The sequence below is a fragment of the Hesperophylax consimilis genome, chromosome 13 (assembly GCF_061612785.1).
Source record: "Hesperophylax consimilis isolate HC1 chromosome 13, BYU_Hcon_1.0, whole genome shotgun sequence".
NCBI classification, from domain to species: Eukaryota; Metazoa; Arthropoda; class Insecta; order Trichoptera; family Limnephilidae; genus Hesperophylax; species Hesperophylax consimilis.
The window spans coordinates 4,650,097-4,666,386 of NC_142848.1; positions in this window are offsets into that span (position 1 = coordinate 4,650,097).

Below are 16,290 nucleotides of genomic sequence, written 5' to 3' on the forward strand. Positions count from 1 at the left end.
TGTAGCTAAAGGTAAGGGAGAAAGGAAGGAGATGGGGAAGAGGAAGGTGGAGAGTCCCTGGCTGTTCAGATCTAGTCACCAAACACGGCCAAACCATTTCAATTTTTTCTTTCACCTTTTAATATATTTCAATAAATATAATATTATAATACCTTGAAATGCGATGGAGCTCCTAGGCCCCAAACATTCAATGAAATTTATTAGCCGTGTAGGAAATTTTTTCGTTATTATAAATAGATCGATCAATTTTCACCCGATGTAACGAAAAGTAACCTTTTTTCGGCCCACGAGTCACCCCTATAACACACTTCAATCGGTTTGTTTAATAGTATTAAGTGTAAAATAATTTTTTTTAATAATAAATTAAAATTTAATAGTATTAAGTGTAAAATTAAAATTTTAAGTGTAAAGTGGTTTGTTTAATAGTATTAAGTGTAAAATAATATTAGTTTTTTATAAGTTTCGAAAAGAATGCAAACGCTGTGATCATATTATTGAACAAGAATAAGAATTAGACTATTCCATTGGATATTTTGAAAAGAGCGTCGACGTGACGAGATCATGAAAAGTGAGTAATTTTTTTTTGTGGAGTCGAAAATAAATAAATATCATATTATACAAGGAGTCCTGGGGTAAAGTGTAATAACTTCAGGAGGTGATTCTACATGATAGTGTTGTCACTCTCTCATAGTGTCCCACTCACTTTAATTTTCTTAACTCTTTGATTTAAATGTGGCCGCATCTCACATGCTTGTGTTTCTTCACCCCACTTAACATGGAAACAGTGTTCCATACAAACCTTATCTGCCTCGAGTTCGCATTGTGGTGGAGTATACCGTAAGCCGGGGTTAACGCGGAGATGATTAGTCATGACCGGTGCGCACGCGCGTATCTCCGCTGTGATATTATGCTAATCTGTTATCTGGTCGCATGGAACTGCCATTTTATTATTTCAAACAGGGGTGAATAAGAACTATTTATAAATTGTTTTCAAAGTTGTCTAAAAAACAAGAAAAAAGTGACGTACGATTGAGCATAAAAAGTCCTGTACTGCCCTAACCCAGTCGGATTATAGCCCGGTGTATCAGTCGTTCCGTATTTTCGCTATGTATGAAATACCTCGCTCAAATTTAGGCGTGAAAAAGTGGCCGCTTAAGCCTTGATAATCCACAGAATTGTGATTTTTTTAGACGCCACACGTTTTTTAAATTTTACACCACCGATAAACACCCATTTACTCCACATAGTCCAGTGGTAACGCATTGGACTGCCATTCCGAAGGTCGCGGGTTCGAACCCGGCGTGCGCAAATAAATTTTATTTGATTAATTTGTGTTATTTCACAATTAATTAATTAAAATAATATATAGTATATTTGCGGCACGTTCCAGAGTGGAAGATACTACCAGTATCGCCCTGGTGTAAGACCACCATTCAGAATTGAAACGTTGCTCCAAATGGCTTTAGCCGTGTTTAGTGACTAGATCTGAATAGCCAGGTACTTCCCCACCTTCCTCTTTCCCTTCCCCACTTACCTTCAGCCTCACAAAATCCCCCAATTGGGGATGCCATAGTCTCACTGGCTCCAGACGGGAGCAGTTGGGACTCTTGTGAGGTATTCACTATAAAAAAAAAAAAAAAAACATTAATGTTTGTAAATATATCATGTCAGTTGTGTAAAATTTAAACCATGTTTATTAGCAATGCTCTTTGTCTTTGGAAAAGCTTGACATTATTGAGATTTTATTGAGAAAAAATATTTAAAACGAACTTTGAACTGAACAAATTTTTAAATACCATTGAAGCGAAAGCAGAAACAATTTATTATTTTCATATGGATTAATTTTCAGTGTACATGTTGTATCTTGACGAAGAAACCATTGGTTTTGAAACATGAAGATTATTTTGAGTAAATGGTTGGGATTATATTTCCATAAAAAATTATAAAGTTAGGTAGATCGATCTATGTGTTTAGGTGAGATTTGAATTTGGTGTGAACAGCTTTAAAAGCATTTGTTTCACCATTTTACGTAAATCGAAACCCCTGACTTTTCTATCCGCTATTATTTACACATTTATACGCGAATTATAAAGACACGTTCATTGTACTGCGCCAAACCCTTAAGGTTTAGAAGTATATTATTACCGTGCAAACTATTTTAAAAGTCGTGGGAAAAAGGATTGAGAACGTTCTACGCGCTCGTAGTTTTCTCATTCATTTTTATGCGTTGATTAACTACCAGCTGTGGGAAATAAGAGATACTGCAACATGAATTATTTGATCTGACGAGACTACGACACTTGGCAACAATATTTAATTTACTGTACCAAATATAATTATGTGGAATGGTTGAGATAATCTCGATGAAGTAGGATTTGTGGAAAAAATATCATTATTACGGGGACAAATGCAAGGCGTGGGTTCGAACTTTGAAAGCCCTTTTCTCAGGCTCTATGGCGCCGAACGGACCGAAATTTAAAAATCTTTCTAATAATACTGGTCTTAAAATCAAATTTGATTAAACGTTTGAAGGACAGTAATTTATATGTACGAATTGTAAAATCACTTGCGAATGTTTTTATTAAGAACTGTACAACCAGATTATTAATTGAAAGCTGGTATATTTCGCTAACTGGGCGACTGCTTTGAGCTGCTGATTCAACTCGAAACCCTCCGTGATTTACCATAACACGTATTTTTAAAATACATCTAGTACGAATGAAGTGGAATCTTGTAAGTGAAAATTAACTCACTTCCCGACATCTGATCAAGCTAAAACTCGGCAGATAAACTTGTTGTCGATGACAATGCATTCTATCATTGGTGGCAATCACGTATACACACGTGGACTTGGATGTAAATTCAGCAGTCATCCGATATATAAACGTTGGTTCTACCCAATTGGGTTTGGTTATTTGTTAGCGCGGTTGACTCCAGTCCCCAGGGAGGAAGGTTCAATCCTCTGACAAACCAATTTAAAAGTAAAAAAAACTTTTAAAAGTGTTCGCTATATTTGACTACCTTATTTATTGTAAATGGGTAGTTAGTTATGCTAAATTGGAATAAATGAAAATGTTATGTTTTTTTCATGGTGTCTTCCCGATAATAACTACCTCTCTAAATTAAAATTCGATCGATCTCAACAAGCATATTCAACTCAGATATTTCTGAAACTATTTATTCAATTAATAATTATGGTTTGCGGTTAGGGAATATCTTCATCGTACCTATATATTTCTATCGTAGATTGATTCACTCCGTTGCTTCAAAACTACTACATAACTTGTGGTTTGATGCGGTATTTCAACTCGTCCTCAAGTTATACGAGTAGGTATAATAATATTATCACGTGCATCAAACTACACATAATTATTACAAACAAGCTTTTGACGAGATGCCGGACAATGAAAGCATAAAATTAAATTTTGTCGGTATTATATGCAAATTGCAAAAATAAAGAACTAAAATGTATAAAGAAGGTGCATATCCGAATAGTTGTAAGTTATTTATTGTTTCACTTTTTTATTGTTTCTGTTAATTTTATATATTTTATCTTATAGAAAAAAATAGTATATAATTAAGTGAATGATTATATACCTGCATTTTAATGCTGAGAAATGACTTGAGGTAAAGATAAAGATAAACGATATTTAAAAAACATGTATATGATGTATAAGTTGACGGCCTTGGACTTGACGGCCGGCATAGTCCAGTGGTAACGCATTGGACTGCCATTCCGAAGGTCGCGGGTTCGAACCCGGCGTGCGCAAATAAATTTTATTTGATTAATTTGTGTTATTTCACAATTAATTAATTAAAATAATATATAGTATATTTGCGGCACGTTCCAGAGTGGAAGATACTACCAGTATCGCCCTGGTGTAAGACCACCATTCAGAATTGAAACGTTGCTCCAAATGGCTTTAGCCGTGTTTAGTGACTAGATCTGAATAGCCAGGTACTTCCCCACCTTCCTCTTTCCCTTCTCCACTTACCTTCAGCCTCACAACATCCCCCAATTGGGGATGCCATAGTCTCACTGGCTCCAGACGGAAGCAGTTGGGACTCTTGTGAGGTATTCACTATAAAAAAAAAAAAATAAGTGTATATGCGTGTAAGTGAATGTGTATATACACTTTTATGCAGTGGAGAGTTGTAAGTGCGCGCGCATTGATTAAGTAATGGATGATTGCAAATCTTGGAAGCGGAAATGAACCCACTTCGAGCTGAAACTCGGCAGATATACTCGATGTTGATGACGAGACATTTTACCAATTTTGACGGAAAGTGAGTATTGCTGATTTATTAAAAAATCTCTTCAAATTATTTGCAATCCGGTTATATACGGGATTTCAGGCTGTTTCGTGATAAAGTTTTAGTAAAATCCTAATATATTGGAATACGTGTTCAGGCATCGGCATTTTCCTTCTCAACTGCTATCAACCGTCTGAAACTATGTCATCCCCAATTGGGGTATGTTGTGTGCCGGAAGGTAGTGGAGAGGGGAAGGAGATGGAAGGAGAAGAAGTACCTGGCTATTCAGAGCAGATATTAATGACATCGTGAGAAATCATTCCTCCTTTACTAAAATTTTAACAGGAAACCTATCAATTGATTGGTTAACCTGCAATCCCGGTTTTAATGGAATCGCGAATAAATTGAAGATATTCTTAGTAAATAAGCAATACTCATTTTCACCGTGCACGTAAATACGTGGAAATACAAGCATTTTTCTGAAATTGGTTGGCATTGTAGCAGTTAATATGCGAAATAAATGTCGGTCCTACTCAATTGGGATTTGGTTCAGTTGTTAGTGCGGTTAACTTCAACCCTTGGGGAACCTATGGTTCAATCCTCAGTCAAGCCAAAAAAATAGAAAAAACATTTTTAAAAATTCACAGCAGTTACGAGTCAGTCCATGGGGAGGAAGATTTAATCATCAGTCAAAATACACTTTTTTATTTTATTACATCTATTAAAAATATATATTATAGAGTAGTTCATAATGACTGACGTACATATTAATTTATAATTTAAAAAATTATACATTAGATTAGAGAGTAGTTATAGAAAAGCTCAAGTCTCGCACAGTGGGTGATCGCTGCTAAACCTGCCTTAACTGCCACGGACCGGATCTGACCCGCGAACCGTACTTTGTGACCTCTGTCCAGGCTTCGACATGGATCAATTCATATACATGCGGATTGAGGAATGCCAAATACGCCTAACGTACGGTCAAATTGAACCTTCGGTTAACACTGCAGAAATTATATAGCGTAATATAAGGTTTAGAGTTAGACTAAAGCTTCATTACGCTGCATCTGATATCCGAGCGAATTGGTGTCAAATTTAATGAAAAATTGCAATTAATTCGTTCGGTGCAACTCGGAAATTCGGTTCAGGTAATTTATCTGAACATAAAATTTTCGAATTGGGATACATTTAAATTTATATCTGTTTTAAATAAAATTGATTGGAAATCTAAAATGTTACGTTGCATATAGGGGGAAAAAAACATGATTCTTTTTATGACGTATTCGTTCACACATTTAATCAGAATCATTTTTTGACTTCATACTAATTTAAGAAAAGATATACCTAAGTTTCATGTAGGTTGGTATTGCATATTCCTAGCAGGTATGCATAAAGTTTACATCGATAGCTCAGTAATTATGACCAGCTGCTCTCGAAGCAATATTCTTTCCCTCGTGATGTCTGAATGCTTATAATTTACTTATGCCCAGTTTTAATAATTTATAACAATATTAGCGCAGATCCATAGGATATTCTGAATTCGTGACAAATCTGTTCCAATTTTGAAAATGACAATTAAAATAATTTTCTGCTAAAATTACATGGAGGTACTTTATCAATTTTTGAAAATGACACTTTAATTCACCGAGTTCCAGAGTTCGTTAAACCAAAGTTATACATGGCAGACATGCAACCTAAATTACGTGTTTGATGGTGTCTTTTTCGAAATCAACGATATAGTTTAAATTTAAAATTGTTAATAACTATGCATGTATTTTTATAAATTATCATCTTGCTTTTCCCTTCACCTTTAGAAATTTTATGAAATTTCCTACGTATCTATCAAAACTTCCAGTTAAAGAACCTCCTTTAAAGGATTGATTAATGTTTTAGCGTCTAACAAAGGAATCTAAATGATTAATTAAGCATGTATGCGTACAGGTATACAGGTATATAGGTATACGGGACGGATAGAACGTCAATCATTCGAACCTACATAAAGCCAGACCTTCGTGGGGTCAGGCAATTCATCCACTGCGCTAAAAAACCCAGACGTTTTGTGCGATGGCGATACAAAATTTGGGTCAAGTTTCCAATCAATTAATGCTTCTGACATCTGATATCATAACTTAATATAAGTACTTGGTTGTCGCATAGGGTGTTTAAAAATAAAATCAAATTATTGGCATATTATATATATGTTTATCATTATATAAGAAATACCTAAATGATAAAAATAAAAACCATCTGTTGGAACTGTATTATGTAGTATATCATGTAAAATATGTATCACGTAAAAGCCCATCAGAGCGTTTAAATTAAAATAATATTTTAAAAGGAATTTTCAACATACTTGTAACTTGTAATACCAGGCTAGGAGGGTACATTGTTACTTAGAACGGATCAACAATTAATTAATTGTCTTTTTAGTAAGGCTATCACTTCATGTTTATCTGTAAATAAGAAGTACAAAATCTCTTTCATCATGAAAAATTAAATAGAAAATTGTGATATTTGAACAGATTTCAGTGTTTAGAATAGCGAGGTAAACGCAATCGTTTTCAGCTTACAGTGTCATCATTTCCATAATCAGTGAGGCAATGGCATCCCGAATTGAAATATTTTGTGAGGCTGAATTTAGTGGGGAGGAGGACGGGGGGAAGTATTTATCTTTATCTTTAGCTAGGGACATTCCTTAGTATCTACCTCATTTTTAATTTGACAGAATGGAGCGAGTGTGGTTTGTGCCAAGGCTGAAATGATGAGGATAGGTATTTACTTATTTATTTTTTTATAATATTTATTACATTTTATGATTTTGACTGTCCAACTAGGAAGGATTCCCGTTTCAGGATAGTCAAATTTACAGGTTTCAAGTTATCTTAGACGAATACAGGATTTAAGACTAGCTAAAATAAGTATGTTAAAACGAAGATACATAAAAAGATACATAAAAAAGATACATAAAGATACATAGAGGCATTTGTGATTTCAAATTACATTTTTAGTATCATTTCAGAATCAGTCGAACGTTGGAACGAAGGATGACAATTCACACAGTTTCACCTGAGAGGGGATTTTATTATATATTTGAGGACCGAGATATGAGAATATTTTTTGAAGCCGCTCTGTTGCTTGTTGGAACGGAAAGGTCATTCCTTCCCTCACTTCTGGTTTCATGTTTGTGTTCGGCTGTTTTCATTTTGCTTTTATTTTTTTGAAGATACAATTTTTTTATATAGCACTGTCGGACATCTAGTATATTAAATTCCTTGAAGAGAGCGTCGCTCGAATATCTGAAAGGTTTCTTCATAATAACGCGTAATTAGGAACATATCCTTGGCTACGAATGGAGAACAATATAAATTCATTTAAAGCTATTTTTAGCAACATTTCAGAGTATCTTATAATCTTAAATATTTTTTTTTGTTTTGACTGATGATTAAACCTTTCAACTTAGCCAAATCCCGATTGGGTAGGATTTATGATTTATAATAATAATGTATTTATTTTGTGTGTTCACAGCTGCAATATCGTACAATTTTAAAGAAATTCGTATATGCGTGATTGCCACCAAAAGTTGATAGAATGTATTGTCATCAACGACAAGTCTATCTGCAAAGTTTCAGCTCGATCGGATATCGGGAAGTGGGTTAATTTCCACTTAAAAGATTTGAATTCATTCCTTCACAAAATCAAAATCGATATTCATATAGATTTTAAAAATTATAGTGTACCTACACTATACACCGAGTACCTGTGAAAAATCCTAATGCTATGCAACCGTCCTTATCGAAAATTTTGAATGATGATCATTTTAATTCACTGACCGAAAAAGGGGTGTCGGTCATTATAACCATGTCAACTTGACGGACGCGAGTACCTCTGATAATCATGTTTTTTGCACTGTCAGTGTTAAATACTTATAATACTCTTGGATTTCTGATACTACAAAAAAACTGTCCATCTTTTTTTAACGTCCAATTCAGCCCATTATTATGGAGGCTAAAAGCGTGTGGAGTTCTTATTGAATTTTTGACTGTCTATTAAAACGGTGAGTTACTTTGAATATATGAAAAAAAAATTGTTAACTCAATCATTTTTATATGATAGGAGGCTTTACTGATGCAGATATTTAACTTTCGCCGTTTGTGAAGTATTGAGGCCTAGTCAATAGTTTTTTTAATGAACTTTTACTCGCAGATCGGTTTCATTTTTATAATGAAAAGTGGATAAAAAAATTGCGTTCTTTATCCGAAAGAATTAATCTCGGGGTAATCGATTATTTTTTTGCTAGACTTTTACTTGAAGATCTTATAAAATGTAGTTTCATTTAGATGAGTGAAGTTTGTAATTATATGTTTTTTTTTATAAATAAAAAAGGTTTTTAACTACGTGATTTATATATTAATTTTTTATAGGTAAGTACTATGAAAATTTGTTTATCAATTCGCAGTACGGGTGTAATCGTCAGAGTGGTCGGTAGACTTGTGCAAATAGTTAAAAATAATTTAAAATAGTGCAGAGTTTTATAAAAAAGCATCTTATTTTAGCTTAGTGTACGAGTATTTAAGTAGTTGAAAATTTAATTACTAAAGTATTAAATTAACAGAATGCTGGAATAATTGAACTGAATTATTATTTGTACGTAAGTTTTACAAAGTTTGAAAATGAACTTAGAACTATATATTACTTTAACACACAAGAGCACCAACATTATTTTATGGTGAGAGCAAACCTATACAACACTTTTTGATAACTTTGTTTTCAAACTAAGAATGTTTTTGTTGTTTTTTGACATAATTACGTCAGTGATTTTCAGTTTACATAAATTAAGAATGTTATAATATAAGTCGCCGTAGTGGCTTTTAAACAATATAATATTTAATAAAAATTAGGCCTATCGACCAGGTGGTTCAAAAAAACCTCCCGTAAACTTTTTGTGCATCATAACAGCGACTAAAAAGTGTTTTTCTTGTTATAGATTGAAACAGGCAAGACGTCTTGTATTTTGCTTTCACCCAGAACTGGGCTCTTTTACTCGTAATTATCGCTGTGTCACATCTTTCCTGATGATGCAAACTGCAAGACAAGACAAATTCAACAACGTACATAATACTATTGGCCAGTGGAATTATAAATCACATTTGAAGATGACTTCATTTCGCGTTTCCGAAAATGCTCACAAGTTAACTAACAACGTGATATTTCATTTTCAGATCTTTCTTCAATATGAATCGTGCCTGTCTCCAGTGGCGCATCTTCAGCTTGCGCAGTGCAGTGATGTGAGTGGGCTTGGGGATGGGCAGCGGGGCCGCCGCTCGCCTCCCGCCCCTGCTGGCGCTAGCGCTGGTATTGCTGGCCGCTCTGTGCCCCGCACGCAGCGCGCCCGCGGCGCTCGACCAGGTGCTCAACATCACCAGGATAGATGGCGGAGATGTGTTCTTCATCACAGGTAACTAAATAACATCCTCAGCTTGCGCAGTGCAGTGATGTGAGTGGGCTTGGGGATGGGCAGCGGGGCCGCCGCTCGCCTCCCGCCCCTGCTGGCGCTAGCGCTGGTATTGCTGGCCGCTCTGTGCCCCGCACGCAGCGCGCCCGCGGCGCTCGACCAGGTGCTCAACATCACCAGGATAGATGGCGGAGATGTGTTCTTCATCACAGGTAACTAAATAACATCCTCAGCTTGCGCAGTGCAGTGATGTGAGTGGGCTTGGGGATGGGCAGCGGGGCCGCCGCTCGCCTCCCGCCCCTGCTGGCGCTAGCGCTGGTATTGCTGGCCGCTCTGTGCCCCGCACGCAGCGCGCCCGCGGCGCTCGACCAGGTGCTCAACATCACCAGGATAGATGGCGGAGATGTGTTCTTCATCACAGGTAACTAAATAACATCCTCAGCTTGCGCAGTGCAGTGATGTGAGTGGGCTTGGGGATGGGCAGCGGGGCCGCCGCTCGCCTCCCGCCCCTGCTGGCGCTAGCGCTGGTATTGCTGGCCGCTCTGTGCCCCGCACGCAGCGCGCCCGCGGCGCTCGACCAGGTGCTCAACATCACCAGGATAGATGGCGGAGATGTGTTCTTCATCACAGGTAACTAAATAACATCCTCAGCTTGCGCAGTGCAGTGATGTGAGTGGGCTTGGGGATGGGCAGCGGGGCCGCCGCTCGCCTCCCGCCCCTGCTGGCGCTAGCGCTGGTATTGCTGGCCGCTCTGTGCCCCGCACGCAGCGCGCCCGCGGCGCTCGACCAGGTGCTCAACATCACCAGGATAGATGGCGGAGATGTGTTCTTCATCACAGGTAACTAAATAACATCCTCAGCTTGCGCAGTGCAGTGATGTGAGTGGGCTTGGGGATGGGCAGCGGGGCCGCCGCTCGCCTCTTGCCCCTGCTGGCGCTAGCGCTGGTATTGCTGGCCGCTCTGTGCCCCGCACGCAGCGCGCCCGCGGCGCTCGACCAGGTGCTCAACATCACCAGGATAGATGGCGGAGATGTGTTCTTCATCACAGGTAACTAAATAACATCCTCAGCTTGCGCAGTGCAGTGATGTGAGTGGGCTTGGGGATGGGCAGCGGGGCCGCCGCTCGCCTCCCGCCCCTGCTGGCGCTAGCGCTGGTATTGCTGGCCGCTCTGTGCCCCGCACGCAGCGCGCCCGCGGCGCTCGACCAGGTGCTCAACATCACCAGGATAGATGGCGGAGATGTGTTCTTCATCACAGGTAACTAAATAACATCCTCAGCTTGCGCAGTGCAGTGATGTGAGTGGGCTTGGGGATGGGCAGCGGGGCCGCCGCTCGCCTCCCGCCCCTGCTGGCGCTAGCGCTGGTATTGCTGGCCGCTCTGTGCCCCGCACGCAGCGCGCCCGCGGCGCTCGACCAGGTGCTCAACATCACCAGGATAGATGGCGGAGATGTGTTCTTCATCACAGGTAACTAAATAACATCCTCAGCTTGCGCAGTGCAGTGATGTGAGTGGGCTTGGGGATGGGCAGCGGGGCCGCCGCTCGCCTCCCGCCCCTGCTGGCGCTAGCGCTGGTATTGCTGGCCGCTCTGTGCCCCGCACGCAGCGCGCCCGCGGCGCTCGACCAGGTGCTCAACATCACCAGGATAGATGGCGGAGATGTGTTCTTCATCACAGGTAACTAAATAACATCCTCAGCTTGCGCAGTGCAGTGATGTGAGTGGGCTTGGGGATGGGCAGCGGGGCCGCCGCTCGCCTCCCGCCCCTGCTGGCGCTAGCGCTGGTATTGCTGGCCGCTCTGTGCCCCGCACGCAGCGCGCCCGCGGCGCTCGACCAGGTGCTCAACATCACCAGGATAGATGGCGGAGATGTGTTCTTCATCACAGGTAACTAAATAACATCCTCAGCTTGCGCAGTGCAGTGATGTGAGTGGGCTTGGGGATGGGCAGCGGGGCCGCCGCTCGCCTCCCGCCCCTGCTGGCGCTAGCGCTGGTATTGCTGGCCGCTCTGTGCCCCGCACGCAGCGCGCCCGCGGCGCTCGACCAGGTGCTCAACATCACCAGGATAGATGGCGGAGATGTGTTCTTCATCACAGGTAACTAAATAACATCCTCAGCTTGCGCAGTGCAGTGATGTGAGTGGGCTTGGGGATGGGCAGCGGGGCCGCCGCTCGCCTCCCGCCCCTGCTGGCGCTAGCGCTGGTATTGCTGGCCGCTCTGTGCCCCGCACGCAGCGCGCCCGCGGCGCTCGACCAGGTGCTCAACATCACCAGGATAGATGGCGGAGATGTGTTCTTCATCACAGGTAACTAAATAACATCCTCAGCTTGCGCAGTGCAGTGATGTGAGTGGGCTTGGGGATGGGCAGCGGGGCCGCCGCTCGCCTCCCGCCCCTGCTGGCGCTAGCGCTGGTATTGCTGGCCGCTCTGTGCCCCGCACGCAGCGCGCCCGCGGCGCTCGACCAGGTGCTCAACATCACCAGGATAGATGGCGGAGATGTGTTCTTCATCACAGGTAACTAAATAACATCCTCAGCTTGCGCAGTGCAGTGATGTGAGTGGGCTTGGGGATGGGCAGCGGGGCCGCCGCTCGCCTCCCGCCCCTGCTGGCGCTAGCGCTGGTATTGCTGGCCGCTCTGTGCCCCGCACGCAGCGCGCCCGCGGCGCTCGACCAGGTGCTCAACATCACCAGGATAGATGGCGGAGATGTGTTCTTCATCACAGGTAACTAAATAACATCCTCAGCTTGCGCAGTGCAGTGATGTGAGTGGGCTTGGGGATGGGCAGCGGGGCCGCCGCTCGCCTCCCGCCCCTGCTGGCGCTAGCGCTGGTATTGCTGGCCGCTCTGTGCCCCGCACGCAGCGCGCCCGCGGCGCTCGACCAGGTGCTCAACATCACCAGGATAGATGGCGGAGATGTGTTCTTCATCACAGGTAACTAAATAACATCCTCAGCTTGCGCAGTGCAGTGATGTGAGTGGGCTTGGGGATGGGCAGCGGGGCCGCCGCTCGCCTCTTGCCCCTGCTGGCGCTAGCGCTGGTATTGCTGGCCGCTCTGTGCCCCGCACGCAGCGCGCCCGCGGCGCTCGACCAGGTGCTCAACATCACCAGGATAGATGGCGGAGATGTGTTCTTCATCACAGGTAACTAAATAACATCCTCAGCTTGCGCAGTGCAGTGATGTGAGTGGGCTTGGGGATGGGCAGCGGGGCCGCCGCTCGCCTCCCGCCCCTGCTGGCGCTAGCGCTGGTATTGCTGGCCGCTCTGTGCCCCGCACGCAGCGCGCCCGCGGCGCTCGACCAGGTGCTCAACATCACCAGGATAGATGGCGGAGATGTGTTCTTCATCACAGGTAACTAAATAACATCCTCAGCTTGCGCAGTGCAGTGATGTGAGTGGGCTTGGGGATGGGCAGCGGGGCCGCCGCTCGCCTCCCGCCCCTGCTGGCGCTAGCGCTGGTATTGCTGGCCGCTCTGTGCCCCGCACGCAGCGCGCCCGCGGCGCTCGACCAGGTGCTCAACATCACCAGGATAGATGGCGGAGATGTGTTCTTCATCACAGGTAACTAAATAACATCCTCAGCTTGCGCAGTGCAGTGATGTGAGTGGGCTTGGGGATGGGCAGCGGGGCCGCCGCTCGCCTCTTGCCCCTGCTGGCGCTAGCGCTGGTATTGCTGGCCGCTCTGTGCCCCGCACGCAGCGCGCCCGCGGCGCTCGACCAGGTGCTCAACATCACCAGGATAGATGGCGGAGATGTGTTCTTCATCACAGGTAACTAAATAACATCCTCAGCTTGCGCAGTGCAGTGATGTGAGTGGGCTTGGGGATGGGCAGCGGGGCCGCCGCTCGCCTCCCGCCCCTGCTGGCGCTAGCGCTGGTATTGCTGGCCGCTCTGTGCCCCGCACGCAGCGCGCCCGCGGCGCTCGACCAGGTGCTCAACATCACCAGGATAGATGGCGGAGATGTGTTCTTCATCACAGGTAACTAAATAACATCCTCAGCTTGCGCAGTGCAGTGATGTGAGTGGGCTTGGGGATGGGCAGCGGGGCCGCCGCTCGCCTCCCGCCCCTGCTGGCGCTAGCGCTGGTATTGCTGGCCGCTCTGTGCCCCGCACGCAGCGCGCCCGCGGCGCTCGACCAGGTGCTCAACATCACCAGGATAGATGGCGGAGATGTGTTCTTCATCACAGGTAACTAAATAACATCCTCAGCTTGCGCAGTGCAGTGATGTGAGTGGGCTTGGGGATGGGCAGCGGGGCCGCCGCTCGCCTCCCGCCCCTGCTGGCGCTAGCGCTGGTATTGCTGGCCGCTCTGTGCCCCGCACGCAGCGCGCCCGCGGCGCTCGACCAGGTGCTCAACATCACCAGGATAGATGGCGGAGATGTGTTCTTCATCACAGGTAACTAAATAACATCCTCAGCTTGCGCAGTGCAGTGATGTGAGTGGGCTTGGGGATGGGCAGCGGGGCCGCCGCTCGCCTCCCGCCCCTGCTGGCGCTAGCGCTGGTATTGCTGGCCGCTCTGTGCCCCGCACGCAGCGCGCCCGCGGCGCTCGACCAGGTGCTCAACATCACCAGGATAGATGGCGGAGATGTGTTCTTCATCACAGGTAACTAAATAACATCCTCAGCTTGCGCAGTGCAGTGATGTGAGTGGGCTTGGGGATGGGCAGCGGGGCCGCCGCTCGCCTCCCGCCCCTGCTGGCGCTAGCGCTGGTATTGCTGGCCGCTCTGTGCCCCGCACGCAGCGCGCCCGCGGCGCTCGACCAGGTGCTCAACATCACCAGGATAGATGGCGGAGATGTGTTCTTCATCACAGGTAACTAAATAACATCCTCAGCTTGCGCAGTGCAGTGATGTGAGTGGGCTTGGGGATGGGCAGCGGGGCCGCCGCTCGCCTCCCGCCCCTGCTGGCGCTAGCGCTGGTATTGCTGGCCGCTCTGTGCCCCGCACGCAGCGCGCCCGCGGCGCTCGACCAGGTGCTCAACATCACCAGGATAGATGGCGGAGATGTGTTCTTCATCACAGGTAACTAAATAACATCCTCAGCTTGCGCAGTGCAGTGATGTGAGTGGGCTTGGGGATGGGCAGCGGGGCCGCCGCTCGCCTCCCGCCCCTGCTGGCGCTAGCGCTGGTATTGCTGGCCGCTCTGTGCCCCGCACGCAGCGCGCCCGCGGCGCTCGACCAGGTGCTCAACATCACCAGGATAGATGGCGGAGATGTGTTCTTCATCACAGGTAACTAAATAACATCCTCAGCTTGCGCAGTGCAGTGATGTGAGTGGGCTTGGGGATGGGCAGCGGGGCCGCCGCTCGCCTCTTGCCCCTGCTGGCGCTAGCGCTGGTATTGCTGGCCGCTCTGTGCCCCGCACGCAGCGCGCCCGCGGCGCTCGACCAGGTGCTCAACATCACCAGGATAGATGGCGGAGATGTGTTCTTCATCACAGGTAACTAAATAACATCCTCAGCTTGCGCAGTGCAGTGATGTGAGTGGGCTTGGGGATGGGCAGCGGGGCCGCCGCTCGCCTCCCGCCCCTGCTGGCGCTAGCGCTGGTATTGCTGGCCGCTCTGTGCCCCGCACGCAGCGCGCCCGCGGCGCTCGACCAGGTGCTCAACATCACCAGGATAGATGGCGGAGATGTGTTCTTCATCACAGGTAACTAAATAACATCCTCAGCTTGCGCAGTGCAGTGATGTGAGTGGGCTTGGGGATGGGCAGCGGGGCCGCCGCTCGCCTCCCGCCCCTGCTGGCGCTAGCGCTGGTATTGCTGGCCGCTCTGTGCCCCGCACGCAGCGCGCCCGCGGCGCTCGACCAGGTGCTCAACATCACCAGGATAGATGGCGGAGATGTGTTCTTCATCACAGGTAACTAAATAACATCCTCAGCTTGCGCAGTGCAGTGATGTGAGTGGGCTTGGGGATGGGCAGCGGGGCCGCCGCTCGCCTCCCGCCCCTGCTGGCGCTAGCGCTGGTATTGCTGGCCGCTCTGTGCCCCGCACGCAGCGCGCCCGCGGCGCTCGACCAGGTGCTCAACATCACCAGGATAGATGGCGGAGATGTGTTCTTCATCACAAGTAACTAAATAAAATCCTCAGCTTGCGCAGTGCAGTGATGTGAGTGGGCTTGGGGATGGGCAGCGGGGCCGCCGCTCGCCTCCCGCCCCTGCTGGCGCTAGCGCTGGTATTGCTGGCCGCTCTGTGCCCCGCACGCAGCGCGCCCGCGGCGCTCGACCAGGTGCTCAACATCACCAGGATAGATGGCGGAGATGTGTTCTTCATCACAGGTAACTAAATAACATCCTCAGCTTGCGCAGTGCAGTGATGTGAGTGGGCTTGGGGATGGGCAGCGGGGCCGCCGCTCGCCTCCCGCCCCTGCTGGCGCTAGCGCTGGTATTGCTGGCCGCTCTGTGCCCCGCACGCAGCGCGCCCGCGGCGCTCGACCAGGTGCTCAACATCACCAGGATAGATGGCGGAGATGTGTTCTTCATCACAGGTAACTAAATAACATCCTCAGCTTGCGCAGTGCAGTGATGTGAGTGGGCTTGGGGATGGGCAGCGGGGCCGCCGCTCGCCTCCCGCCCCTGCTGGCGCTAGC